The sequence below is a fragment of the Ascaphus truei genome, chromosome 6 (genome assembly GCF_040206685.1).
Source record: "Ascaphus truei isolate aAscTru1 chromosome 6, aAscTru1.hap1, whole genome shotgun sequence".
In the NCBI taxonomy this organism is placed as follows: Eukaryota; Metazoa; Chordata; class Amphibia; order Anura; family Ascaphidae; genus Ascaphus; species Ascaphus truei.
Window position 1 is genome coordinate 108,382,613 of NC_134488.1, and position 26,627 is coordinate 108,409,239.

Below are 26,627 nucleotides of genomic sequence, written 5' to 3' on the forward strand. Positions count from 1 at the left end.
CTTTAGTAATGAATTTATTGACCAAAATTTGACCTTGTTTTAGAAAATCGGTTTGAGAGGTACAGTTCCTCTTAATTTTGAAGAACTGACTCCTCTAGATATTGTCCAATCATTTCCGATGATGATTACTAGAGCCGTGTAGAAAGCTGTTGACCGCCACTTCTTTAAAAGTGTGTTTTTGTATAAATTTAGAATCACCCGGACAGATAAATAGTTAAAGATCGAGAAATTTGATTTTTACAGGATCTATAACAAAAGTAAATTTGAGTTCCATATTGTTGTTATCAAATGCAGACAAAATCGCAGATAGATCCTCCTCCTTGCCATCTCATACTAAAATGATATAATCGATTAAACGACCATAGAAGACCAAGCCCCCGCCCCCAGCATAGTATTAGCCCACAGCCCCACACATGAAGGTCCTCCCACAACCCCATGTATAGGTTAGCATAGCTAGGGCGAACCTTGTGCCCATGGCCGTTCCACAGATCTGTAAAAAAAAAAAAATTCTCAAATAAAAAATAATTGAGTTGTAAAATAAATAATATACTGGAGAGGAGGAAGTCTCTCTGTGTGGAGTGTAGGGAATGGATCTAACTCTAAAAAATACTGCTCAATGCAACGTGTGAAAGTGAAGATACATCACAGGTAGCCTACAGGTATGAACTCTTGCATGAATTGTCGGAGGTGGAGTCGATGACGTGCAGCATGTCCCTAAGATATGATCTGAGCTTGATAACATAAAGGTTGTAGAAAAAAATTCCACATACAGCTCAACTCCGTTATAGCGCGATCCGCTACAACGAGGATCAGCTTATAACGCGGGCTGACCGTGGCTCCCGATTTAGAACATCTCCAAGGTTTTTTTTAATGTTTTCCCCCCCAAAGCTTTATTGCTAACACACACACACCTTGTGACTGAAGCAGGCTGAGAGTGCGCTGAATGGGGCGTTCACTTCTACCCCGCCCTCCGATGGAGATCCTGCCTGTCTGGGGAGGCTCCGCCGAGCTCTCATAGCACCTCGGTGGGGTCCGATCCCCCAGAGAAGGAGCGCTTTCATCCACTCCAATGTCATGCCAGCAGCGGGTCCCTGGAGGTAAGATGGCCACCTCACTGTGGGCCTCACGTGGCCGCCACGAACCGGGTTCTATGACTCATGGGGCACTGCTTCGCAGATTCTGCTTGGGGAGGGTGCTGGGAGAGGGGTGGACACCCGTAGAGGCCATGGATTTGGGTCTAACTTGGAACTGTGGTGTCGTGATGCCTTGTGACACAGGCCTGTAGATCCACAGCCCCCCCCCCCTTGCTTCAGTCACGGCCTCTCAGCCAACACACACATGATCATGGTGGCCATTTTCATTTCCACGATCCCCCGTTATAACACGGTCGCATTATGTGGACCCCAAGCACCGCGTTATAACGGAGTTCAGCTGTATTGGGACACGCTGGACGTCATCGACTCCACCCCAGACACAATGGGCCACCCTGGAAAATAAAAGTGTCACCCATGCCTTGTCATAGAGGGCAAGTGGGCAACACATTAATAGGATGCCAGAGAGTAAACATAAGAGAGGGTGGAGAAGTGTAAATGATTTCCTGAAATCCAGTAAGCCTGAGATCTTCCAGTAATTAATAAACATATAAAGTGCCACTAAAGTTTGGTTATGATTTAGGGAATAGTGAAGAACATACAATATACGTGTCCAGCAGCATAGCACCATTGCAAGGCTGGGGTGGTTACCCTCTACCACCATGAATAACAATGCAAGGAGCTTCAGGTCACTATACACTATGTGTCACTGAAAGATTGTTGCACCGCCACAGGCATGAGTTGCAATCAAAGGCTGAAAACTTGCTTCATCCATAGAAACACAACTATTACATGAACTCCCAGTTCTTCTCTTGCTATAAAATACATTGCAGTCCCACCGCTCTAATTTACTTCTGAGCATGCTCCTGATATGGCCGACAGTAGGAGAGCTGGGACAACTGTCCATGTCCGGTGGCTGCGGGGGGACTGGCCAGCCGGCGCTGGAATTTGGGTCTGGCCAGAGACTTGTGTGTCTAGCTGCCGAACCCGTTTTCTGCTGGGCCTCAGCTCTCCCCATTTGCCCCCCCCCCCTAGTTGGTTCACGCCAGAAGTTGAACCCGCGTGGAAGTCTTCCGCATTTGGACACCGGCACCGGAGGCCTCCACCCCCCCTAAAGTGTGTTTTGGGGGGGGGGGGGGTCGGGAGGGGTGGAGGGTTGTGTGTGGGGTATTGTGTGGGTGTTGCTGGAATTCTGTGGGTATTATGGGAGATGAGAGACTTGTGTGGGTATTGAGGGGGCAGTGTGTGGTATTGTGGGGGAGGGAGAAATTGTAAGATATTGTGGGGGCGTATTGTGTGTGTGTGTGTGGGGGGGGGTAATTGGGAGAGTGGGAGAGAGGGGAAGGAAAAGAGAAAGGTGAGAAGAAGAGAGGGTGAATAGAGAGGGGTAAGGGAGAGGAAAGGTAGAGGGGAGGGAGGGAAGGGAGAGGGGAGGAAGAGAGCGAGAGGGGGGAAGGAAGAGGGAGAGAGAGAGGGGAGTAAGAGAGAGAGAGAGGCGGGAGGAAGAGAGCAGAGAGAGAGAAAGGGGATGAAGAGAGAGAGAGGGGAGGAAGAGTGAGTGAGAGAAAGGCAGGGGGAAGAGTGAGTGAGAGAGAGGGGGAAGAGTAAGAGAGAGTGGGGGTAAGAGTGTAAGATGGGGAGAGTGAGAGAATACAGGGAAGATTTAGAGGGGGGAGTGAGTGAGTGAGTGTGAGAGGGGGGGAGAGAAATACATGGGTGGAGGAAGAGGATGAGGGGGTGTGTGAGAGGGGGGGAGGGGGCTAGCAGGGCCACCCCTGCTGGAAACACTAGTCCTGGGCCACAGCGGACTTGGTTCACAACGTGTGGTTACATTATACGAACAAAGGTTATACATTGAAAATATAATCTGGCCTGTGTAGCAAGACATGTACTGCTGCGGCACAGTTTATTCGAGCATTTGCCCGTTCTGTGCCGCAGCAGTAGCCTGGCGCGCGCCCGAGTGTGACGGGCGCACGCCGAAGCAGCGGAAGAGCGCCCTCCGATCGGGGCGCTCTCCCTACCGCTGCCAGGTCCGCCGGGTCCCCCGGAACCCCCTGCCGCTGTCCCGCGATCGCGGGACACCAGGGCTCCCTCGGGGAGCCCCTGGACACGCGTGCAGCGGGCGCACGCTCCCGATGACGCGTGACCGCGCGTCTATGACGCGCGGCACGCCGAGGGGCGGCCACTAGCAAGCCGGGAGATTTCCCGGCTTGCGGTACCGACCACACTTCAATAAAGTGTGTCGGTAGTGTAGGAGATTGGATAACTGGAAACAGCTATTACTCATGCCTAGAATTAGAGGAACAGTTGGTATCCCAAGAGAGTCTCCAGGGGATTTTACATGTAAATGGAGAGAAATATCAATGGAAGCCAAAGGAAACCCGCTAATAAAGGATACATGGGCTACTTGGAGAATATTGAGAAAACAATTTGGGCTTTCATATACTTGCTCAAAATTTTTAACTATACAAGGGAATTGAAGGTTTCTCCTGGGAACGAAGCAGGCTTCTTTTCAGATATGGAGAGACAAGGAGATTAGAACTCTGGGCCAATTGGTAGATGTGAACAATCTTGACGTTCCAAGAACTGAAAGAACAAATGGAACTGCCTCAGACACATCACTTCCCTTATATACAAGGAATGCATTATTGCAAGAGTATGAAAAGCTATAAATCAGATCTATTGGGAATAGATGTTTTCTTTTGAAGGATGCTAATAGTACCAAATATTATATCTCAGATTTATATGATTGGATTAGGGACAAGGACTATGGGAAGGATCTAAGTAAAATGTTCACTAGGTGGGAAAAAGATTTCCCAGGAATTAAAGGAGTTGATCTGTTACTCAAAGGGTTAACTCGGGTTAGGAAAATTATCATTTCTGCGGAGTGGAGAGAGATGCAATATAAGATACTGCATAGGGCCTATTATGCTTTTGATATCAATTATAAGGGGATAGAGAAATCTAAAAATAAGTGCCCCAAGTGCTCCCAGGAAAGAGTGGATTTAAAACACTGTTTGTGGGATTGTCTGGTTATTTCTGATTTTTGGGATACAGTTCTGCAGTATATACAAGAAGATATTGGGGTAACTACAATAAAAGAGTCCTTAGCCTTGCTGTTTGGAAATATGGAAAGTTGGAAAGAGGTCAATGTAAGGAACAATGTCCCAAGGCTGCAAGAAAACAGTGATGGTGAAATGGACAAAGGTTATACGTTATATTTACAGACATTCCATGTACAGTTAGCGATAGTAAAAATACACACCCCACCATGTGAAAAGGTAAATAAATATATACCAATGTAGATGAGCGTCTGCTGCTGTGTAGAGGGAAGTGGCTTGTTGAGCTACGAAACGCCGCGTAGGAGAGATACCATTCAACCTATATATTTTTTATTATTCATGTTCCAAGGTGTATTTTATTGTTGTCAAACGGTTTGCTGAACATCGAGTTGATTTCCTCTTCTGCGCATGTGCCGCGCTGTTGCCTGCCTCTGTGGTTGCCAAGTGAGGTCTGAATCATTACTGGCAGACGCTGTTACTTAAAGCAGAGCGGGCGCTCTGACGTCACAGAAGGGCCCGCGGGACCACGCCGTCACGCTGCCTGACTGATCGGGAAGCACAGTGAGGTCTGCAGAGGAACCTGTGTACTACTTGCGAGCAAAGGACAACCACTCCCCAGGATCCACTAAGCGCATTGACGCTATTTACAGGACATTGAGACTGTGGCAGAGTCATCAATTATCTGGCATTTCACCTACCTGTAGGTGGAAAGGAGAGTGAAGCTCTGGTGGTTCCTGGTTGCAGACGCTGGTAACTGCCACTCTGTGGCTCTATGCTTGATTAATCTACCTTGATGTACGCATAACCTTGAAACACCTTATATATTAACATAGTTTATTACATTTTCACGATGAGTGTTGTGCGCTTAGCCACAGAGGAGCCAGGCACACCACAGGAACCATCTGAACACAGCACACATGTGCTCACTCATATTCAGTTGCAAACAGAGATCTGCAGCTTACATGTTGTTGCTGTGGTGTGTGTCTGGAGCCTCTGTTTTAATATAAAGCTAAGGTATGTCCCAAATTACACAGGCCAGTCCTGGTGTTCAAAGTTGTGTACAGAACCACAAATAGGTAAAGAACGACAGCAGCATACAAAAGGATTACAGAGGCAGTCACCACTGATCTAATATTTTTTTGTTGTTGTTTTTTTGTATATTTAATTGAAAATTTGAGGGGAAAATATCATGATTTTGGAATACTTTTTTATTTATTTTTTAAAGAGCAGGACATGCTCAGGGGACAAGATACGAACATTATATGAGTTGCAGTGGACTTCTAAGGGGATTGCTGCTTTAAAAACAACGTAGCAGGTTTCTGTTAAACAAAGTATCTCATCACTTTAGAGGAGTTATATACTTCTGGCAGTGACCACTAGAGGGCCCTAGTTTTTATTTTTCTGTGTTCTAGGCCAGGGGAGCGCAAACTTATTTTGCTGCGCCCCCCCCCTGCCTTGCTCCCTCCGTTCCTTCGCCGCCTCCCTTACCTCGTCGTTGTGTGGCATGATGTGATCCGAGGCATAATTTGACGCCACGTTACCAAGGCAACCGTGATATCACATGACCCCGCAGCGGCATTTGACGCTGCGTTGCCATGGTCACGCGTCCTGAAGTCGGCTGAACCTCGGCAAGTAGAGGTTGCAGAGGCCTCAAGCTGTACCCCAGCATTTAATTTAAATGCCTCGGGGAAGAGCGCGGGACCTCTGCAACTACCCATGCCCCCCCAAAAAAATCTTGCCCCCCCCCCCCAGTTTGCACACCGCTGTTCTAGGCTTTCACTTTATTCTTACACACCCAAACTAATAAATGTGATTCATCATATTGTACAATATTCAATAATGATACTGTAAAAACAGAAATGGAGAATCTCTTTAATACGCAGAACAGTAACCGAGCACACGAAATAATCCTGTTAAGAAAAGCGGGGGCGTCATAAACACCGCACAGGGGGGCTGCTTAAATTGCAGCTCCGTCGACAAGCAAGAATAAAGCTGAGAAAATGCTGGCAAAAATACAAAATGCCAAAACGAAAAGATAACTGATACAACATAAAAACTTCAAAGATGCCTGTAAAGGGAAAAGAAAATCCAAGAGGTAACCAGCTTCTTCCGAAGATCGTGGCAGCAGAAAAACCATGCTGCGTCCAGGAAACTCGATCACCTCCCGCATCCACGACATCGCCAAGTACGTTTCCAGACGGGGAAGATTGTGAATCAATAAACCCTGCGATGGAACCTGCAACCAAGGAAGATTCTCTCCCCCTCCCTCTCATTCTCTCTTCCCCCTCCCTCTCATTCTCTCTTCCCCCTCCCTCTCATTCTCTCCCCCTTCAATCTCATTCTCTTTCCCCCTCCCTCTCATTCTTCCTCCCTCTCATTTTCTCTTCTTCTTCCCTCTCATTTTCTCCCCCCTTTAATTCTCTCCCCTACATCTCATTCTCTCCCCCTTCAATCTCATTCTCTTTCACCCGCTCCCTCTCATTCTCTCTTCCCCCTCCCTCTCATTCTCTTCCCCCTCCCTCTCATTCTCTTCCCCCCTCCCTCTCATTCTCTCTTCCCCCTCCCTCTCATTCTCTTCCCCCCTCCCTCTCATTCTTCCTCCCTCTCATTTTCTCTTCTTCCTCCCTCTCATTTTCTCCCCCCTTTAATTCTCTCCCCTACATCTCATTCTCTCTCTCCCCCCCTCATTATATCCTCCCCTCCCTATCATTCTCTCCCCCCACTCTCTCTCATTTTCTCTCACCTCCTCCCATCTCTCTTCTTTCTCTCTCATTCTCTCACCCACTCATTCTCTCTCACCCCTCTCCCTGACATTTTCTCCCTCCTCACTCATTCTTTCACCCCCTTCCTCTATTTCTCACCCATTCCCTCTCATTCTCTCCAGCCTCTCAAACATTCTCCCCCTCCGTTTCATTATCACCCTCCCACTCATTCTCATACCCCCCCTCTCGTTCTCTCACCCCTCCCTCTCTCATTCTCTCACCCCCTCCCTCTCTCTCACCCCCTCCTTCTCTCATTCTCTCACCACCTCCCTCTCTCATTCTCGCACCCCCTCCCTCTCTCTCACCCCCTCCCTCTCTCTCATCTCCTCCCTCTCTCTCACCCCCTCCCTCTCTCTCACCCCCTCCCTCTCTCTCACCCCCTCCCTCTCTCTCACCCCCTCCCTCTCTCTCACCCCCTCCTTCTCTCATTCTCTCACCCCCTCCTTCTCTCATTCTCTCACCCCCTTCCTCTCTCATTCTCTCACCCCCTCCCTCTCTCTCACCCCCTCCCTCTCTCTCATCTCCTCCCTCTCTCTCATCTCCTCCCTCTCTCTCATCTCCTCCCTCTCTCTTATCTCCTCCCTTTTTGTTATACCCATTTCGATCCCTACCCATACCAATAAACCAGAAAGAACTTAAGAACCTCCAAAGAGCATCTCGGACTTGTCTCTGACTGTCTGGGAAAGCCAACAGCCTAGAATGAAAAAAAAAAAAGAACACAGATTAACCCCCGAGGGAGGCCTTGCACTCACAAATCTGCTAGCGCAGGGGTGCGAGATTTTCTGGGGGTGGTGGGGGGCGGGTGGGGAGGGGGGTTGCAGCACTTTCCGAGGCCCCATGCTCTTCCCCACAACATTTAAATTAAATACCTGGGAAGCGCACGAGGCCTCTGTAACTCCTGACAACGCACCGCCATGACAATGAGGGAAGGGGGGGGGGGGCGCGTTTATGTTACAGAGCAGCCAGAATAGGTCAACTCACCTTATGGCACCTACTGTCCCAGAAAAAAACTAGATGGGTTGAAATAGAAGATGAGGAGATAAAACCCCAGACTCTCAAATCTTTACTATGAATACTCCCTGAAGATAGACCACCAATTGTTAAATCACACCCAGTTTTAGCCCATTCTCTTAGATTATGTAATGCACTTAAATTTAAAAACAAGTTAACTACAAGAGAATCAAATATGACCCCTTTGTTTAGAAACGTAACAAACCTGGTATGGCAGATTTCGATATCTTATGATAGGAAAAAAGAGAATTCACGAGGATAGGGGACCTATTGTTCTTCGACGAGATTCGCACATTTAAAGAGCTAGAAGTTGACCACAAAGCAGTAAAAAGAGAAATGTACAGATATCTCCAAATGAGACATTTTGTGTCTGGCTATTTCGCGGACAAACCAAGCTCCTCCAACATAAACTGTGAAAATATCTGCAATACTGACCCATACACAAAAGCTTTGATATCATTGATGTATTATTCTTTCCTTTTCATAATGCAGGATTTAAAATGGCTATATATGAGACAATGGTAAGAGGAGCTGGGGGAGACCCTGGAACGGGAGGACTGCGGACAGATCTGAGAATCTACACGGAAGGTAACCTCGAGCCCATTGACCAAGGAAGATAGTCATAAACAACTCTTCCGATGGTACTATATTCCAGAAATCCGAAATAGAATGTGCTCAACAGCCTCCCGTTGTGCTTCAGAGGATGCGGACAGACAGGGACTATGTTACATATCTGGTGGGAATGCAAATAAATAAGTGATCTTTGGACCCAAATCTACAATCTCATAAATAGAAAGTTAGGGCCGCAACTCAAATGGGAAAGCACAGTTAAATAGATCTATTCCAGAAATAACTACATTAAAAGCGAAATTTAGCACACATCTATTTTCGACCACAAGATGTAGGATCGCGGCCAACTGGATACACTCCGCCCCAGAACTTCCCTTGGTCTTACACAAAATGTGCACGATAATACATATTGAAAAGTTCACCGTTCTTATGAGATACAATGTATAAATTCACTGCAACCTGGGAAGCATGGGGAAATTTATACTCACAATCACGATCGGTCATAGATGTCATGACAATATGGCAACACATTTTTGAGAGCCCACTCAGAAAGGTCAATCGATTTGCAAATTTCCGTAAAAAGGCATGTACTGTATTTTGGGAATAAAAAGCTGTAACTCTGATAACCGACTGTATCAATAATAATGTGTTAATAATAAAAAATTAAGTGGGGGGGGGGAAATGCACTTTAATCAGATCAAAACACAAGAGAAGGCCTGTTTTTAATATAATAGGATATACCCAACCCCCCCCCCCCCAAAAGGTTTGTGTTAAAATAATTTGTATACGGATGTAGCACAATTCATTTTTTCAGGGCCGTGGCCGTGACTGCCCCAGGTCTTGAGGATTATCGCTGCGGGCGGGGGGGTGGGGAGCGGGTCCGACCCGGTAGCATGGGTCCTCCCGCAGTGATGTCGTGACAGCACTACCTCTGGAGCTGCGGCTTTAAGATTTTGCAGCCACGACCTCAGAGACCGTCAGTCTTGCCAGATTTGAGTAAACACAATGTCTGTTCCGGTTTTAGCTAATGTCACATTGAGCCCGCATTTGGTGGAGCTTTTTGGATCTAGTACAGCTTTAAATGTTAATGTTTAAAAGCTTATCCCTTGGTCAGATGTATGCTATAGTTTATTATCATTACTAAGATCTTCTCTTGGAATTGTTTGCCACCTGAAGGTTAGGGTGGGGTTAAGTGACCTTATCTCTGCCTTATTTGTCCTAGTTGTTCCTCTGACATAGAGAGAGCCTGCGTTCATCTGATTATTTTATGAGAGAAGTGCAGCAGACAATATTAACAATTGCTTCCTTAACGCCATTTCCCAGCCCCTACTGTAAATAAAAATAAAGGAAAATGTTCAAAAGTTGAAAAAAAGAATAATTTTAAAATTCTTACCCGTTACTGATTAATCACATAAGCCATATAACTGACGGCCATTCATTCACTGTGTTCCTATATGGGACGTCACCTTTAACTACAAAATCTTTTGCTGTATGAGCTCTGTATTTATATTTAGTTCTTGGTCCCTGTCAGTTGTTTCAAGCCAGTCCCATACTTCCCATTCTGCCCAACCCCCCCTCCTGTGATGCTCCATGTAAAAAGTAATGTCTCCCAATAGCCTCCCTTCTTTACCTTGGCATCACATATAAACAGCGCCCCCTCTCAATCCATGCAATGGTTCAATGTCTATTCTCTTATAACAATGATGGAATAGTGTGTGTGTGTGTGTGTGTGTGTGTGTGTGTGTGTGTGTGTGTGTGTGTGTGTGTGTGTGTGTGTGTGTGTGTGTGTGTGTGTGTGTGTGTGTGTGTGTGTGTACTTTTCCCTATATTTAGTGCTCTTGTTTTTCTCTATTTGACTTAATTCACCGATGTTCCCCCATGTTAGTTGTCTCATTAGACTTATTTAACTTTTTCCCTAAGTGTCATGAACCACTATTTGTATCTTTATACTATCTTTATACTACTTCATTGTAGCTCAGTTATAGGAACATTCAGTAGATTTCTCGCGCCCATATCTCATGTATGAAGTGTCTGTATACTTTATTCAGTTATATGTTATGTCCTGGAACAGGATTGTATATTTTCTGTATATTTCTTCTGCTCTCACACTGCAAGCTCTCCCCAGGGAAAGTTCCCTGTTTTCCCTGTTCCAAGCAGCCAGTGCTCCTGTGTGAATTGCAACATAGTTATTACTATATTACCTTTTCCATATGCCACTAGTCAGTTGCCCTGGCAACCTCCCAATGCTCATAGTTGAGATTGGTTTAGCCCTCTCCCCCTGCCCTTTTCTGTATTTTGTTATGCTCCTTCGGCTTGTTCCTGTCTGGAAGGAAAGTGTGCTCTCTCTTTTCAACTGCAGCCAAAGTGAGTAGACACAATTTCCACTGCTCCCTTAGAAAGGGATTCCTTTTTACCTTCCCCTCAGAGAAGCACTTCCCCTGATACCGGAGCCAATTAGGATACCTCTCCTTACATAAGACATTTCCTACCACAAACTACATGCAAGTACTTTTATATTTCTGTTAACCCCACTCAATAAAGTTGAAGAAAATAGAAGGATGTTGTGTGCTTTAAAAAGGGGATGAGTTAAGCTACATGGATCTTCTCACCTGCCACATGTGAGCCTGGGTCCAGAATATGTTATTTAGATTTTTCACTTACATAAACTTAAATTTTTGATACTTTCAAGTTTCATTGTTTCTTCCTATAGGAGTGCGGGATACACCTTTTGAATTTAGTGTTGTAAACAGGGGATTTTTGAGGTTCCATCACACCCAAAATACTTTATTTTCCATTTCTTTAGGTGGTGCTGTTTGTCTATTTTTTGACTATAGATTAAAAAGGTTGTTGCTTATTTTAAGTGAACAGTCCATAGGAGACTGGGGCTCAAACAAAGAATAGACTACTGAGGTCTCCATACATATATATATATATGTATGTATGTATGTATATATGAGGGGAGACCTCATTAGTCTCTTCTTTGTTTGAGCAGTATATATATATATATATATATATATATATATATTGAAGATATTACCAGATTGAAGTCCAGCAATGAGGAGACAGCACACCAGGAATGATATTCAAAATGATTCTGTATTGTAGAAAAATACAGACACCCCAGCCAGTATTTTTCTACAATTCAGAATCATTTTGAATATCATTCCTGGTGTGCTGTCTCCTCATCGCTGGACTTCAATCTGGTAAAATCTTCATTATTCTTACCTATGGGATTAGCATCTGGATTTTTCATTACTACAGGGTGCTGGTTGTTGCTTTGCATTATATATATATATATATATATATATATATATATATACATACATATATATATACACACACACATATATACATATATATACATATATATATATACACACACACACACACATATATATATATATATATATATATATATATATATATATATATATATATAAAGAATAAGCCGATCAAGTCCATAGTTTGTATATCCTGTATTTCAAATAGGGGAGAGTGTAAGCCTGGGGGTGTCCAATATTGGAAAATGAAGATAAGATGGCGCCTACTTGGCCTCGGTCTTAAATCAGAGCCAGCAACATCCAGGAATCATGATGAACGACGCCCAATATTCTTATCCTAACACAAACTCCCCAATAATGACTGCACCGTGTAACTCACTGTTGCTGCATGCGAAGTAACTCTTTATCCTCCTTGGTCCGGGCAGGATCGGGGTCCTCCGGGGGGGCTGTCCACGATGAGGCTGCTATAGAAGAAAAATGAACAAAAAAAAAAACCGCGACGCATCACCAGTAAATAATGACCGTGAGAAAGCGCAGTCTGCGCGAAACATGTTGGTCTTACTGCTGTTGATCCAATAAACTTTGTTATTTTTGAAGTGGCCCTCTTGCTCATCATTTACTGGTGGAGCCGTCGCAGTTTTATTTTTTCCATTGTTGTTTTTACTGTCAGAAAGAGTTGTGGCTCTATTTTAATCCATCATCCCAGAGAAGGTCGTGCTCAGATAACCTCACTTCTAGACAAACACAGAACATCAGGCAGGGTCAAAAACATGTATTTTTAAGTTGTAACTTGGGGCGCAAGTTAACTGTTCGTGTGCCAGTTTATTCAAATACTGAATATTTTCTGGCCTTATCATGACATTCCCCTCTAGCTGGGAAGCATGTATCTCAAAACTCCCATGTCACAAGGGCCAATAGGGATGACGTAGGGGCTTCCTGTTGGCCCGCAGGATAAGGGAGTTTAAAACAGCCATATGGCGTGTGCCCTGTTGAACACCTGCATCATTTACACCCTACAGAACCAGTTATTCTTATTTACTCCCCACAGTACAATGGCTTCTTGATTTAAACCCCCACAGTACATTCAGGAGTATGCACGGTATCTCGGATAGCAGGGGGTCCCCGGAGCTGAGATAAACGCACGTCAGCTCCAAAGTCCCCCTGCTTTCCACCGTCCCGCTTTAAGCACCTTGTGAAACCTTCAACTCCATACACCAGAGCGCCCCCCACCCCCAACACTATCTGTGCACCCCCAATCATGCCCATTGTAAAATAAATAAACCACTGCTGTGCATTGTGGGCAGGAAAACATTGTTGGACTGTAGTTCATGCGAAACGGCAAAAAAAACCCAAATGTGTGTACTTTATGTTAAATATCTGGGAAAGATTAACTTGGCTTTTGTGTTTGTGTGTGGGGAGTGGCTAGAGCTGCAGCACGTGTAATTGTGTGATTCATCCGTACTCATTAGAGAACTTACACTCCCTGTCCATTAGGCGAGAAAGATGGATAGAAAGATGGAGATGGGCATGCAGCATAGTTGGAAGATTGCAGTTGAATGTGTGTGATGGTGAGGGGGTAACCAGGCCATCAATAAAGGTATTATGCCAGTCTGGTTACCTCTGAGCCATATTGGGTAGTTTAGAGTGTCAGCTCTTGAACCCATGTATGGTACCTGCAATGTATGTAATTGTATTGCAATAAAAGATGTGTGTTTTACCTTTCCAGGCGTGCTACCCAGTGGAGACTCACAAGCTATGAGTTTTAGGGGGGGAGGGGTATATATTTAAAACCAGAGACAGAACATGAAACATGAGCTCTGTCTGTGTTTCATGTTCTGTCTCTGGTTTTAAATATATATTGCCATGCTCAGTAGCACTCCTCTGTGACACTTATATGCTTATATATATATATATGTTGTGGTTATATTGGGGGTTCAATATGAGCTTGTAGGTGTTCTGTATGTTTTACAATTCTTGTTCAGCTGGTCTTCGCAGATTGGAGAGTGGCTTCTCCTACCTAGTTTGAAGCTCACCCCTTCCACTTTTAAATGGTTAAAAGCTCACTCCATTGCATCTCCCATTCTCAGGGGATCTTGCTTGCTTACAGTTTGATTGTGACAAATTTAATACAGAGTGCTTTTTCTGGTAATGTACAGGTTAATAAGAGCTTCAATCAGACTTAGAACTTTGCAACTAATTTTGACAGATTTATTATAAATCATTCTTCCTGGTAATGCACAGGTTATTAAGAATTTATATTAGTGTTAGGTACCCTTGAGATGTGGTCTGCCGTGTAGTGGCTCAGGGGCTTACAACACTTTGGCCAAAATGTTAAACTAAAAGACCATTTTATTCAAAAGATATCTATACATATATATTTAGGCACTGTGCCGTGTATAAGTTTCATTGGATGTGCACTGAGCTCTGTCTGTGTTTCATGTTGTCTCTGGTTTTAAATATTTATTGCCATGCTCAATAGCACTCCTCTGTGACACTTACATGCTTATATATATGTTGTGGTTATATTGGGGATGCAATATGAGCTTGTAGGTGTTCTGTATGTATTAAATATTTTACCAATAAAGAAGTTAGCAGTGCTTTGTGATTTGGGCTTATGCACATTATCATCCCACTTTACATTAGTCTGCAAGCTATTTAGTGCTGGCAGTGGCTACTATTTAATCTTGTCTTAGTTTTGTTTACTAGCTTCAGATACAGCCGCTCCAGATCCCAGCATTGTTATAGGATATGCACTTGCTCTCAGAAGTTCACTGTAAAACGTATATTTCCGTGTACTCCTTCTGTCTCTGAATGTCCCCCCAACACACCTGATGTTGCAAGACCTTTCGGGACACGTTTTCCTATCCCACGTATTTGTATAACAGTCTATTCCTGTATTATTTCTTGTATAATATCTCTGTAAAATGTTGGTATAGAACACTGCCTTTATACTAAGACCGTGAATATGTCCTGATTAGAGACCTCCTTTGTCCTATTTGTAGGCAATGTTTTTGCCAACTACTGCCATCTGCTACATAACCGCGTTACAGACTTTCAATTGCTGCACACCAGCAGTTTTACTGTGTTTGTTCTATATAACCCTCTCATTGTATTGTGTGTTTAAACTTTACAATCATCCACTCCCTGTTACGGTTTGGGGCACTTGCTTCCAGAATTCCCCCCCCCCCACTTAGCTCTAGTCACCATTCTCTCTCTATACTAGTGTATACTGTACCATTATGGACTCACACCATCGTACACTACTAGATCACCAAAACATAGGTGTGTCAAGTGCATCTAATTTAGGGCCTTTATAGTGTCTTACCCTCCACCTGGAGGTTTGAGACATTTTTGATTTCTGTAAAAAGCTGTATGTATGATTATTGATATAGATATAAAGACAATCGAATATAATAATTCTTTCAAATCTAAGGCTGTCTCACATTTTAATCTGGTCTGTAACTGTTACATACGCCTATAATATATATTTTCTTTAACTGTGCATGCAATGTCTTGTATATAATGTATACCCTGTTCATTTATGTAACTGTATTTGTAGCCATGTATTATTTGTCTTACTCTGTGCCCAGGACATACTTGAAAACGAGAGGTAACTCTTAATGTATTACTTCCTGGTAAAATATTTTATAAATAAATAAAATAAATAAATAATGCAATCTTCAACCCTTCTGCTTCCAGAGGGGTCAGCAAGGCATTATGAAGCAATATATCGCAGGCCTCAGTGGCAATGAATGGGTTAAACTGGGTTGATTGAATGTAAAAGCTTTGGCTTGGGGTGGTTTAAAGGTAATTTCCAGTTAGTTCAGGCATTTACAGCCCAATATAAAAATCCATTGCTGAGTGACCCTGCCTTTGCAAAATAATGAAGAATGTATACAGTGGCATGTTAAAGAACTGAAAATCTCCTAAACTATACCACTTGGAATTAAAATGATGTGGTGTATCCCCACTGCTCACCAGACATGGGGGCTTATTTGCCCCACTCTTTAGTCACCGTGATAAGTAGCTCTTGGGTGAAACAATGGGACACGATCACATGTTGAAATCATCTTAATAATTACGAGTTGCCAACATATGGCAGAACAGTGCTATAGGTAAGCAAGACAAAATACCAGTATAAGAACCCAAAACGATTTAATTTACTGTACTAACACGCCCTGGCACAATAGATAGGTAAGCCCCGGCTCTGAAGAGCTTACAATTGGAAAGATAATTTAATCATTCCTAGACTTGCTGCACAGTTACTCAAGAAATACCTGTAACACCCACTTTGTTTGCTTAGCAAGGTACGTAGTATGCATCCCTTAGTCCATAGTTGCACCCTATTTAGATTACGTTATCCTACTCCTTTCATTACCCAAGACATCGTAAGCCATGAGATAAGAATTACATGTGGCTAGGAGGTGAGCAGAGGCAGACAAAGCTGTCAGAAAACAGGACACCTCCGCATTGTTTCCTAATCCATAGGGCATTATTCATGAAACAGCAATGGTGCTGATCCCATTGACTTTAAAGGAAGTTTCCGTGGGCTAATGCCCCAATCTGCACTCCCGGCTCGCATCCTCCCCTCCTCTTCGACTCCGGCATCAAATAACGTTGCGGGGTCATGTGACGTCACATTGCCATGGCAACGCATCGTCACGTGACACCCTGCTTCGTCATTTGATGCGTCGCCGAAGATCAGGTAGGAGAAGCTGCAATGGTCCCCCCCATGCCTTGGGGGAGAGGGTGGGACCTCTGTAGCCGCCGCACCCCCCCCAGGAAATTCTCTTGCCCCTCCACTTGCGCACCCCTGGTCTACATCATGTTCCCAGTACTTTTAACACTTCCATCCCCCAGGCCCCTCTATCACTGAAAGGGTTCATACAACACTGGACACTAAGCATTTGAACACAACTTTAGTAATACTGTAGTTACTAATAGAGCAAATCTTACTTGATACTTGCTTTCAACTCCTTGACCCTACCCGAAACACCATCCATGTAGCCATGTTATTATTATTTTAATGAGGATGGTCAGACCGTTGTCAGGGATGGAAATTTTTTAATGAGTAAAAAAAAAAAAGGGGGGGGGGGAGGAAGTAAGACTAATTTAATTGAGTGAGACCTAAGAAACCTGAGAAGACATGGGACAAGAGAAAGATGCTGTGAGGGAGAGAGAGACATTCTGGGGGGAGAGAGATATGGGGAGAGAGAGAAAGATATATGGAGAGAGATAGACATGCTGTGGGAGAGAGATGCAGTGGGAAGGGAGATGCTGGTGGAGAGAGACATGCTGAGAAGAGAGAGAGATGGGGAAGAGACATGGCAAGAGAAATGCTGGGGGAGAGAGATATGGGGAGAGAGAGAAAGATATATGGAGAGAGATAGACATGCTGGGGGAGATAGATGCTATGGGGAGGGAGATGCTGGTGGAGAGAGACATGCTGAGCAGAGAGAGGAAGATGCTGGTGGAGAGAGACATGGCAAGAGAAATGCTGGGGGAAAGAGAGTAATGTGGGGAGAGAGAGTTGCTCGGGGAGAGTCAGAGAGAGACGTGCTGGGGGGAGACAGAGAGACATGTTATGGGGAGATAAAGAGACATGATCTGGGAGAAGGGGTGGCTCAGCGAGTAAAGACACTGACTGGCACTGAGTTTGAAGGGAACCGGGTTCATTTCCTGGTGTCGGCTCCTTGTGACCTTGGGCAAGTCACTTTATCTCCCTGTATAAGATTGTACAGGGCAGGGACCTAAGCCTGCAAAATGTCTCTGCAAAGCGCTACATAAAACTAGCAGCGCTATACAAGAACATGCTATTATTATTATTAGTGGTGGATTTTTTAAAATGCCGCTCGTAGGCACTTGCCTGGTGCTGCCTTCATCCTCCAGCGGTGCGCCATGGCAAAGAGACACCATGTGATGTCACATTGCCAGCTTGCATGCACGATTGTTGCTTGCCAGTCACTCGAGCGCATGTGTGGGCGGCAAGCACCTATTGCGCATGCACAGGTCTCAAGCGCCGATTGCGCATGCTGCCCCCAAATTTTGCTGTCTTAGGCCCGGGCCTATCTGGCCTAATGGGAAATCTGCCACTGGACATGATAGAGAGATAGGGAGAGATGCTGGGGAGAGAGAGAGAGATGCTGGGGAGAGAGAGATGCTGGGGAGAGAGAGAGAGATGCTGGGGAGAGAGAGAGTTGCTGGGGAGAGAGAGAGATGTTGGGGAGAGAGAGATATGCTGGGGAGTGAGAGATATGCTGGGGAGAGAGAGAGATGCTGGGGAGAGAGAGATATGCTGGGGAAAGAGAGAGATGCTGGGGAGAGAGAGAGATGCTGGGGAGAGAGAGAGATGCTGGGGAGAGAGAGAGATGCTGGGGAGAGAGAGAGATGCTGGGGAGAGAGAGAGATGCTGGGGAGAGAGAGATGCTGGGGAGAGAGAGAGATGCTGTGGGGAGAGACATGCTGTGGGGAGAGACATGCTGTGGGGAGAGACATGCTGTGGGAGAGAGATACTGTGGGGAGAGAGATGCTGTGGGGAGAGAGATGCTGTGGGGAGAGACATGCTGGGGAGAGAGATGCTGGGGAGAGAGAGAGAGATGCTGGGGAGGGAGACATGCTGGAGAGGGAGTGATGCTGGGGAGAGAGAGATGCTGGGGAGAGAGAGATGCTGGGGAGAGAGAGATGCTGGGGAGAGAGAGATGCTGGGGAGAGAGAGATGCTGGGGAGAGAGAGATGCTGGGGAGAGAGAGATGCTGGGGAGAGAGAGATGCTGGGGGAGAGAGATGCTGGGGGAGGGAGATGCTGGGGGAGGGAGATGCTGTGGAGAGAGAGATTGTCATGGAACACGAACTACATTTCTGACTCACCCCCCTCTCTCCTTTGCAGCTTCTGCCCATCAGATTTTATTCTCAGCTGCATGGAGTTTGCACACACATATGGTGCCTGTGTAACATGCAACAATGTTGCATTTCTTGCCTCTGAGCACTTAATCAGTGAACTGCTACTGCAGCTTCTCCAGTCCTCCCAGTTAATGGACTTTCCCATGTTCTCCCCTGTCTTTTGCTGACAGTTAGTGCAGTCTCACTCAACCTTTAGTGTGACCCCTGCCCCTCACTTCCTTTTCCACTCTAGATCACAGTGAGTACAGACTTGTCTGCATCCACCCTTGGTAAGGCCTTTCTCTCTTACCATAGTCTAACCCCATAGAAGCATCCCACATAGAGAAGCACTCTCTGCCTACACTACACCCACAAGTTCCTGTGTTTTCTAATCCAGCAATAAAATTAAGAAAGACATTAAGGACTTGTCATGCTTTGGAAGAGGGAGGATATGAGTTGAGCTTACTGGAATTATTCATACATCATTCGTGACCCTGGTTCCAGGAAAGAGATGCTGGGGAGAGAGAGATGCTGGGGAGAGAGAGATGCTGGGGAGAGAGAGATATGCTGGGGAGGGAGACATGCTGGGGAGGGAGACATGCTGGGGAGAGAGAGATGCTGGGGAGAGAGAGAGATGCTGGGGAGAGAGAGATGCTGGGAAGAGAGAGATGCTGGGGAGAGAGAGAGATGCTGGGGAGAGAGAGAGGTACTGGGGAGAGAGAGAGATGCTGGGGAGAGAGAGAGATGCTGGGGAGAGAGAGAGATGCTGGGGAGAGAGAGAGATGCTGGGGAGAGAGAAATGCTGGGGAGAGAGAGAGATGCTGGGGAGAGAGAGAGATGCTGGGGAGAGAGAGATGCTGGGGAGAGAGATTCTGGGGAGAGAGAGAGATGCTGTATTTGGATGTTACTTTCCTTGCAGTTTCACTCCCAGTGCAGATGGAATGGATACATTATGTTGCCTTTTTTCCTTCCAGTCTGTCACACCCCTGGTTGCCCTGGCAACATCTCCAGTCCTCCAAGTTAATGGGCTTTCCCATTCCCCCCTGTCCCTGCTGACAGTTAGTATGGCCTGACCCCTATCCCTGTGTCACAAGCAGTACCCACTGTCTTTTACTTCCTGACATTGGCAGAGTGAGTACATTCATGTTACACCCCTATGGCAAGGCCAATTCTTTTTACCTGCCCTTACTACAAAGCGCCCACTGAGATACACCTTTCCAACACAAACATCTTATCCACAAGTGCCTGTTTTTATTGCTGCCTTCCTAAATAAAGTGAAGAAAATATACAGGACTTGTTGTGCTTTGGAAAGAGGGTTGAGTTGAAGCTAGCTGGGTTCATGCATACCTCAGACATGGCCCTGAATCCAGAATACCAATGGATCAACAATACTACTACTATTTGGGGTGAGTGTTGGACTCACATATTGTTTTCCAATGAGGTACAGCAAAGTGGTTTAATATCATTTATCTGTTGCCTTCAGGATATCTACATATTCAGAAGTTCTTATTTCACTCACCCATTTACCCACTTTTTGGTGTTTGCTTTTTAATTGCGGTTTATTTTTGGTCTTTTGATTTTGAATGATGTTGTTTATTTGGAGTTTTCTTTTATTTATTGATGGTTTTGTTTTAGTGCTTTAATGGTTAATTCTGGTGTTTAATTGGTATTTGCTTAATTGATTGGTGGTAATTTTGTTGTGTTTACTTGTTTATTGTTATTTATTTGGTGATTGTTTTGATTGCATTGGATATTGTTGGTGGTTGTTTATTTTGTAGGTTGACCATTGACTCCCATAGTGTTATATCATGCCCACATTATATGAGCATGATGTACCCACTGTGCAAATCAATTGGTTTATTGGCATTTGTAATGTGTTTAGTTTTCTTTGTAATGTGTTTTATTTTGGGCCTGTTTGTTTTTAACTTCACCATTTATTGCTACAGTGGTAAATCATGCCCATATTATATGATCATGAAGTACCTAGTGTACCAATAAATGGGTGGAGGGTGGGAGTAGTTGCCTGGGGAGGGTGGTTAGGCTTCCTGGGTGGGCAGTGGGGGCTGGTGGGTTAACCTCTTAATTACTATAGCGGTTACTAACCGCTAAGGGGATTAAGGGGTTGGGGGACATTATTTACTTTATTTCTGCTTCTTAATGTTGTATTTTAATCAGGCAAATATACTATTATCCATATCTGGATAATAGTAATTTTGCCTATTACTGTAGTGTATGTGTTAGGTGGGAGGAAGGGGAGGGGGGTGTATTTATTTCAAAGTATTGGGGGAAAAAAATTTGGACACAGGATTCGTACCGCATGCCCCTGGACACCCACGAGGACCACCCGAGGACCCACAATCTGATTGGCTGAAGTACCATGTGACAGCAGCCATGTTGCTTTTGGTGACGTCATGTTAAAGGGAAAGGAAGCACAGCCATTTAGATTGGCTTCGCTTCCTTTACATGACCAAAACCAAAAAAAACAAAAGCGGGGAGCCCCGAACACCTGCGGGGACCACCCGAGGGCTCCCGGGCACCCACGGGGTTACCATAGTAACATTCCTATGCTTTAAAATAATTTTTTTTTATGTATGTTAGGGGGTATAGGGGTTGTTGGGGACACAGTGGCTGGGTGTTTAGTACATATTGCAAGGTTTATTAGGGCTATTGCCACCAATAAAGCTGCTATTTGGCCTTAACCCCTTCATTGCCTTAGGGGCTAGCCGCTAAAGTAATGAAGCTGCTTTAATGTATTTTGTTTTAATAGTGTGCGGGAGCAGGGTGTCTCCTGAGCTGAACCGCTTTGATTTCTGGCTCAGGGGCCCCCTGCTTCCTGAGTTGCTGACCCTGGTATGGGGCATCGGATGCCAGTATCGCCGCCATTTTTAAAGCGTCCATGTCACATGACGCAGGACATTTAAATAATGGAGGAGATACCGGCACCCCATATCTGGGCCTGTAACTCTGGAAGCATGGGGGTCCCCGAGGCTGAAATCAATGCGGTTCATCTCGGGAAACCCCCTGCTCCCGCACACTATTAATAAAAATTACATTAATGAAGCTTCATTACCATAGCGGATAGCCGCTACTGTAATTAATTATTTTTTATTTATATGTGTGTTTTGATCATAGTGTACATGAGCAGGGCATCTCCTGAGCTGACCGCGTTGGTTTCAGCCTCGGGGACCCCCTACTTCATGAGATACAAGCCCCGTTATGGGGTGTCGGTATCCCCCTGCAGGATTTAAATCCCCCGGTCACGTGACGCGGAAGCTTTAAAAGCACAGGGGATACCGGCACCCCATAACGGGGTATCTCATGAAGTAGGGGGGTCTCCGAGGCTGAAATCAATGCGGTTCAGCTCAGGAGACCCCCTTCTCATGTACACTATGATCAAAATCAATATTCTTAATGCACAATCGCCTGTAAGAGCCGTGCATGAGACCCAGCGTCTCCATGTTGCTCTTACAGGCTGCTTTTTTTTCAATCAGCTATCGCGCTTTAGATTTTTAAGCACGATAGCAGAGGGGAAAAGAAAAAGCTTGCATGATCGGGCATGTTTTTGCTTGCACCTAAGCAAATGCGCTTTACTTCTTAGTGAATCCCGCGTTTGGCTTCATTATTTTATCGTGGGATTACAAATTTCCCAATCGGGCGCAAAAGCTCCCGTAGTGAATCGCCCCCTGAGTCTGGCTGAGGATTACTATGAACTACTAACTGTCTTATTGTATTTCAAAAAAGAATAAAACACTAGAAATATTAACACAACAATTAACTCCAAACTTGTTTTTCCACCCCCTTGCAACATAGTTACAGTTACAGAGTTACATGTTTTTCCACCCCCTTGCAACATAGTTACATAGTTACATGTTTTTCCACCCCCTTGTTACATAGTTACATGTTTTTCCACCCCCTGCAACGATTTCAAAGTATTTACTCTAAAGGCAGTTGGTGCATTATAAGGGAACTGAGTCAACCCCTTTATAGACAACATATGTTCCGTGTCCTTACTGATCTCAGACAATTTACAAGTGGCAGATAAAAGCAGAAGGAATAATCACAGGGAATATATCAGTTTATATTGAAGCAGAGTCATGAACAGCATTATAAACAGAACAAAAGTAAGGTATAAGCGATACCTTTAATGGCAAACTAGTAAAGAGTGTGTAACCCTGGTTCCCCCACCCAATCTCACATAGGGTCTCCTAAGGGAAATAGCACCCTGGTTACATGGGTCTTGTTGGTGCATACCTGCTGGTAACAGGGGGCCCTGAGTCTCCCGCGATGACTTGGGGGATAACAGGACAGGCTTCTGGGGCTATGCCCGAATTCCTCTTACTGGTGCAGCGCCTCCATCTTGTGCAGCCCCCAGTTTTGTGGGGTGGAGTATCTTCAAAAGAGTTATGTCCCCCTCCTCCCAATATACTCCACTCTCAGGCAGGAGGTATAGATAAAAGCAGATGATCTTTATTGATCCTTCCTGATTCAGCACAATCTCTGTCACATCACACAATAATCAAAGGTTGTCACTTTAAGGATGTCCCTGGACACCACTACTAGTCAGGGCTCTAGGAGCTGTCCTTGCTCTTCTCTTACTCCCTTGTGGAGTAAGAGGAATATCTCTCCCCTCTCCCAGAGGGAGGGCTTTTAGCGTACCAGAGCCCTGGCAGCTTGCTGGAACCGACTATCCTCTCTCTAAGGTGGAGAGGAACTCCTCAAAACAGGAAGTGGTAGTTCATTTAGTACAGATCCAGTAGACCCACCCCTGTGCCTTTGAATGACACAAGGCATGAGCAATACCTTCTCTGACCAACTGAATTACAGTGTGTGGGGCAAACCCATATTTACTCCTGGTAAACCTGCCCTTACCAGGGATTATTGCACAGGAGGAGGACAGAATAATAGCCCAAACCTACCAGGGCTATAAGTGCAAGCTTTCAGGACTACTAAGGTCCCTTCTTCAGACATTTTTTACAAATCAAGCATGTCCTACAGTATTTATACAGGGCTCACATCTGAATAAGGCTGGATATACAGATGTAAATTGGAGTGGTACAAAAAGGGAAATGTAAATGAGTCAGGAGTTAGAAAGGAGATGTACGGTGTCTTGGAAAATGGTACACAAAATTCCCTCAATTTCCCGCCCCCCCCCCCCTTTCCAATGCCCCACACAACACAATTAGCATAAGTAATGATTTGGGAGCTAACCACAGGCTCTCTCCCCATCCCGCTTTGCGTACCATGCCCCTCCCCACCAGTACTTGCGACTTGCCCAACTCTTCTGTTGATTGGTTCAGCTGACCCCTTGCCTCAATGGTTTAACTGAACAAGTGGCTGCAGAGGATAAAACTGTCCTTAGCTGACCCGTTGATGCACCATCTGACATTCATATTAACCCTTTAATTGGGACTGCCATTCCCCCTAGCTTTGATCTTTTTTGCATTTCCCCCTGAGAGTGCACCTGAATTTCCCTGTGCTTAACAATTAACACTCATTCTCTAATGAATTTGATTGTGGCTTTGTTAATCATTTTCCTAATGTTATCCACTCCAACCATGCTGTGAGGTGCCACACTCTTCTCGGCAAAATCTCACACCAGATGAGGGCTTCTGTACCTCTGGCCACATTTACATTATCTTAGTACAATCGGCCTGCATCATATAAAACAAGTTAAGTCATTTCTTCTTTACTAAATCGTTCCTGCCAAAGTACAGTTGCACTACATCTGGTCTACTTTCTTAGCCTGGATTTTGATTAACTCTGGCAGTAGCTTTTTCCAGGACATCCATCTATAACCAAACTAATGCAGGACTATCTTCTCATGATCGACTCCCAGCTGCGTTTCCCAGCTTCTAATTTTTCCTGGAATTCCTTAATTGACCGGTCCCCATTCTGCAATAGTATGTTACGCTGTCAATAGGGACCCCTTATCTAGCATTGGCCGCCTCACTATAGCTAGGGCATCTAGACCCCACTGCTGTCTCTGAACTGACACTTCTAGATAGGCTTTAACTGAGGTGTGTGTGGACCTGCCTGTAGAACTGATCCTGTGGACTCTGGGGTTCCCCTTATGGGGACTTCTTGTCATTCATGCCTCTTCTGCTGTGAACCACTGTGTTCAACTTGGCCATCTCTTGGGACCCTATCTGTAGGGGCACTGTCCCTAACTAGGACATTATAAAAAGTGACTGGTCTGTCCTATATACTCAGGAACAGACTTCACTATATACACTGAGGCTCCTCCAAGCTTACTCCTCCAGGAACCTAACCTCTAGAACCTTCTCCTTCCTATATATACCCCCTCTGACTTCCTTGCCTCCAGGCAATACAGGGCAGAGTTTAGCATCTGCTGATTTACACCCAATCCTGTGTAATAGAAAAAAGCATAACAACCTATATGGGTCTGCAACATTAATCCCAAAAAGGCCTTGGTAATCCCATAGGTTGGTTACACATGCTTAGTGATCATTGGTTCCTGTTACCAGATAAACAAATTGCTATTTTTGAATCTTGATGTAAGATGTATATCTGTCTGATTTTTATATCCCTAGCATTTTTCTGTTCTTTCCTGACATCCTAATCTCTGCTGCTGATGTCGCCGCCGGCAATCCCAAAGGAGTGTGCCATGAAATTGTTGGTTTCAAAACCTGTTGCCTGTAAACCTTGTTTAAAGACCCTTAGGAACTGAAAATGGATAAAGGGAGTGGTATCCTTATGTATCAGGAAATTCTTCCCTTCTTCCTGCTTGCTTTTAGCATACAGATGTAGCAAGACTTAACGGTTTCGTTGCCGTGCCATTCGCAGTCACATGATCATAATGGTCATTGCACTGAAGGAATAACGCAGCGGGCTTCCCATTGAGAAATAAGGATGTCCCGCAACATGATTGTGACAGAAACTTTCCCCAGCCCCACTAACTTTTCCTTGGCTACAGCGCTGGGGATAGTAAGTATTGCTACATCTGTATGTCTTGATGATTCCCACTGGACATATCTTACACTTTTATCTTTCTTAAATACACCCATGTGCTCCTCCTTGGCAGGTTGATTTTTTTTTTACCTATCTATATTGCATGCCAACAGTTCTTCTATAATCACATTTTTTTAATAGTATATTTACACATCTTAATTGTTTTTACCAGATCTTCTATTCTGAAGACGCCAAAGAATACTCATCTAAATGCTGCATTAAGCAGCTTGGTTTCCCATTTATTAGAACATACTGTGTGACGTCCAGCAGTGATTGTAGCCTAACTATTGTTATAGGGTCCCTTTTATCCTCTGCCAATGACCTCAGACTCTGCCCACCCAGTCAATGCTTTCCTAACTATGAGGGTCTATGTGTTATGTACTTTTCTATTAACTATAGAAAAAAGGAAATTGTTGTCACCATTTGTCCTGCCCGTACTTTGGTAAACCTTGTATTTTAAGTGACTGCAAGAAGCGTGTTATCTAGTCCGGGAGGCAAAGTAGCCCAAAAATGGAATGGGCTAGATAAAACCAGTTTTTTTTTTTATACTGTATGCTATTTGGTTTATCCAGAAAATCCTTTGTCCTGAAGTTAATCTTGTTGTGCAAACATGTCAGCACGACATTCCTGAGCACAGTATCACTGGGGGTGAGGTTGCTAATAACTGCAACTACTCCTTTATTATCCGTCTATAGTTGTATACATCTGTTTCTTAACTTTTCCTCCTATGTGCGCAGTGCTACCACTACCCTGGTCTAATTCATTAGAAATAATTTTTATATATGTTTTTATTAGATTTGTATCACATAACTATCTTTTTTGTTCATTCATTTTATTTAATGTATATTAAAATAATAATAAAACCACTATAGGAAATAACTCAAGAAACACCAGATTTTATGTGTGCCCTTTATCTGCCTTTGCTGTGGCCAGGCTGCTGCACATCAGTCCCTCTTAAAATATGCCCCATAAGCATTCGTGTACAACTGTACAGGAAAGCACC

At 44.7% G+C, this 26,627-nt stretch overlaps 1 long non-coding RNA gene across 1 annotated transcript in view; it reads left to right on the top strand.

Annotated features, from left to right (window-relative positions):
- The window catches only part of LOC142497636 (uncharacterized), a 43,265-nt gene that overhangs the window by 9,675 nt on the left and 6,963 nt on the right, over positions 1-26,627 (top strand). Inside the window, exon 2 of the long non-coding RNA XR_012802294.1 lies at positions 8,419-8,514. This is a non-coding gene — a long non-coding RNA (uncharacterized LOC142497636). The remainder of the gene's footprint in view (positions 1-8,418; positions 8,515-26,627) is intronic.